A 4,531-nucleotide genomic window follows, 5' to 3' on the forward strand; every position below is an offset into this window, starting at 1 on the left:
TTAGGGGCCGCGGTTTACCTCCCTCCGTTTAGTCATGCTGGATCAGGGGTAATAAACTCGGCGATCGTGGGTTCGATTCACACACGGGGCAACTTTTTTTTAATTGTTTTAATTAATTTTTTTAAGGTCGTGGGTTCGATTCCCACACGAGCCAGTTTTTTTTTTTTTATTTTTTTTTAAGGCAGTTTAGTCGATGGTGGATAAGGAATAACAAACATGAATAATGAATGTATTGTACTCGTTGATGACGTCGCAAAATAACAACAAACAACAACCTTTCATGTCCCAGCCTGGGAACCAGTCAATTCGAGCGGATGCCACTTCGAGCGAAGGCCAATTCGAGCGGATTTTTTTTCGAGCGGATGCTAGTTCGAGCGGAAGAAGATCCACTTGTGCGAACAACAGCCTGTGCGAGTTATATACGAATTACTTAAAAATTTCTATTATTTCTATTTTTGAGCTAACAATTTGCTCAAGCTTTGCCTGGGAGGCAGGGGAAAGTCCCAGTCGGTTCCGAGGAAGACGGGGAAGACGCCTATAGCCTTATGTATAGCAAGTCCTATTTAATGGATTTTTAGGTTAACAAATAATAAAGTTCTATTTGTTCTGAATGTATATGGTAAGTGAATCCTATTGGGAATAACAATTTTCTTTATAGCCTGCCATCTCTATCTTGTAAATAAATAAATAAACAAACAAACATACCCACATTCATAAAAATAATGATATATCTTAAATTATACTAACTTAGTCAATTTTATCCTTTCCACAAGTTAAAAAAAACAGTGGGTTTTGAACTTTAGAAGAAAATTGGTATGATGTCATTATTACTGTACTGTTGATACTTGTCACAGGAGAGGATCCAAATTTTTTCAAAGGGGGAGGGGGCACACAACAATTCCAGAATAGATAAATGAGCACATAATATTAATATGCATTGACATTTTTAAAATAGTGGCAAAACCACCCCTGTCTCACACTACTACACCATTCATTTGTGCACCTTCTGACACACCTACATACGTAAAAATAATTTAAATTCCTATGGTGATTAACAATTACACAATTAAAGTTGCTCCCATTTACAAATATAGACCTAAATCATAAATCTACAAATACAATTACAAAATTATATAATTCAATTACAAAGATAGTTTGCTTTTTTTAAAATACAAAACCCCAATCAGTGGCGGATCTGGGGATGGGGGGTTGTTGAATAGGGTGGCTGCCACCCCCCTTTGTTTACCGTGAACGAAAAATAATGGTCACTCGTGTTGTGTGTGCAATAGGTCTAATGATCTAAAAATATAACTTTAAAAAATCCTATTTAAACTTTAAAAGGACCCTTCAATAATAATAGGGTTTAGATGCTATATATTATTGATTATATTCATTACAATTTACCTATTACCTATTTCCCAAACGCTGCAAGTAAAAAAACAACAACAAAACAAGCCCTTACGTATACGATGCACTACTTTTTTGAAATCACATTTCTAAAGCAATAAAATATCGTCACGCACTTGTGTTTGTGGTATTAAAGTTGGTTGAACTATTATTGTGTACGTTTTTAAACAATTCAGATCATCATAACATCATGAATACATTTTAGATTCAATTCACTGCAAGTAGGTCGATGACTGTTCTATTATTGAATGGTAAATGTTATTTTCGTGACGATAGACAATACCTGGATCTGCGTCAGGAGAATCAGTTAGGGGGCCTATATGTATTTTTCCCAACCTGTCGTGAAAATATATTGAATACTCTGTGCGTGATTCAATATATATTTTTAAATCACATTTCTAAAGCAATAAAATATCATCACGCACATTCGTATTTATGGTATCACTGTGTCCCACTATAGCCAATTTGGCAATCACTGGACACAATGAAAAAGAATATGATTATCTTGGAAAATATTAAACAAGATATTTATAGTTTATCACTGTGTCCCACTATAGCCAATGTAGGGCACTGAAAAAAATTGTTGGATCATCATTTTTTTTTTGAAAATATTAAAAAAGATATTTATAGTTTATCACTGTGTCCCACTATAGCCAATTTAGGGCGCATAGGAAAAATTATTAGATCACTAACACAATGCAAATCTGTGACTTCAGATACATTTCTTTAAAAAACTATAAAATTTAATATTTATTATTACTAGCCAAATATAAACAGTCCCTCCTTCATCAATTAAAACAAAAGCGAAATAATCAATTGTTCGGATTAAAAAAATAAAATAAAAAAACGCCCTTCCTCACCGTTTATTATTTTTTTTAAAGAGTGATAATCTAATAATTTGTGGTTTTAGCAGTCACTGAACACAATTAAAAAGAAAATGATTAACTTAGAAAATATTAAAGAGGACAGTTTTACTTTATCACTGTGTCCCACTATAGCCAATTTGGCAACCATTGGACACAATAAGATAGAATAGGATTATCTTGGAAAATATTAAAAGATATTTATAGTTTATCACTCTGTTCCACTTTAGCCAATTTAGGGCACTGAATAAATTGTTAGATTATCACTCCCCCTTATCCCCCCCCCCTCCCCCCCCCCCCCGGGAAAAATTCTTGAAATATTGATGTGAGTATATAAACAATTTTTTTTTGCCACATCAATTATTTTAACAGCATAACACAATGCTATTTTATGACTTGAGATGCATTTCTTAAAAAAAACTATAAAATTAAACCAGTTTTTATACAATATTTACTAGGCCTATTACTAGCCAAATATAAATAGTCCCTCCCTCATCAATAAAAACAAAAGCGCAATAACGAATTGTTCTGGTTTAAAAAAACAAAACAAACAAAAACCGCCCTCCCTCATCGTTTTTTTTTTAAGAGTGATAATCTAATAATTTTTTCTATGTGCTCTTAGCAGCCATTGAACACAATGAAAAAGAAAAGGATTAACTTAGAAAATATTAAAGAAGACAGTTGTACTTCAACACTGTGCCCCACTATAGCCAATTTGGCAACCATTGGACACAATGAAAAAGAATAGGATTTTTTTGAAAATATTAAACAAGATATCAATAGTTTATCACTGTGTCCCACTATAGCCAATTTAGGGCACATAGGAAAAATTATTAGATCACTATTTTTTTTAAAAATCAGAACAACTGCTTCTTTTAATAGATGAGGGAGGGGCTTTTTTATTTGGCAAGAATATTGTAAATATTGTATAAAAACAGGTTTAATTTTTATTGTTTTTTAAAAAAACGTATTTCCAATCACAAAATTACATTGTTTTTTATGCTGTTGAAAAAATGATGCGGCCAAGTAAAAGAAACATTTTTTTAAATTTCCGCATCAATATTTCCCAATTTTGTTGACGCGGGTTGGAGTGATGATCTAATAATTTTTTTTTTGTATAGGCATAATTATTATCTGTTCATTGTGCTTTCGATATTTTGATAATGATAGGAATGATAGGAGCACTGTATGATCAATGTGCGCCAAAATAAATAGATGATTAACATAAAAAGTATGATGCCGTTTATTTGTACAATACTGCTATTGTTTCTAAAATGTGGTGGAGTAATGTAGTTCATGTGGTTATCATTGGAAAGTTATTGATCTGTTAGTAAATTCTATAATCTGGTTGTTGTACGCATATATACATATTTTTTTACATTTTTCATTTTATTTCTTTCTTCATGTTCTTTGCAATTCATGACAAAGTAAACTCAACCATACAGATTCAAAAACAGAGCGACGAAAAGGACCTCCACGAAACTCTTAGGAGCTTTTAAAATGGAGACCCGGTGTTAAAATTAAAGTTTGTTTAGACATAAAGACAGTATATAACTGCCTAACTACAAAGATACACCCACTCTCACCCCAATAGTTATATTTATTTGATTTACATTTATTTTGAACATTGCCATTAGGACATTGTTTAAATCCACACTAGCCTATATTTTACACTGATTGTACTGTCGGCAATACCAGAGACGTTCATTCCCATTACATTATGGTCTTCCATTTCTATTACAGTGCATGACAAACGTCACATAACCACTAATTCCACCTTAATTCGGAGTCGCTCAGCTCAGTCTTACATGTGTAAATGTTCGTATTGACACTGTGTTTTTAGCATTGTTTTAAAGTAATAACCTATCAGACATTTACATGAACAACAAAACGAATGGAAATATATTTGTCTTAACTATTGTTTTCAGCAAAGTGGCGTATCCATATTTTATAGAAAGAGGTGCTGATGTAATGAGAGTCCACATCACGTCAGTACCATCGTGGTTGGCGGTGACGCAAAACTTTCAGTATTTTATACCACTGGATGCCCCAAAATGGAACTTACATTACCTATTAAATAATAATGTTTTTAACAAATTGAGTAAAAAAAAACCCCCAATTAATTAATTAATTAGGTACCCGAAAATGAAATTTAAGTAATTACTATTCCAAAAACTACCATATTCAACTGAGCCCCACATGGTTGGGGCTCAGGTGGTGAGAACATTTTGAGAAGTTGAGACTCGTTAGATGCACAAAAA

This window comes from Anneissia japonica, unplaced genomic scaffold, assembly GCF_011630105.1.
Source record: "Anneissia japonica isolate Jap-2015-1 unplaced genomic scaffold, ASM1163010v1 scaffold288256_len377385_cov191, whole genome shotgun sequence".
NCBI lineage: Eukaryota > Metazoa > Echinodermata > Crinoidea > Comatulida > Comatulidae > Anneissia > Anneissia japonica.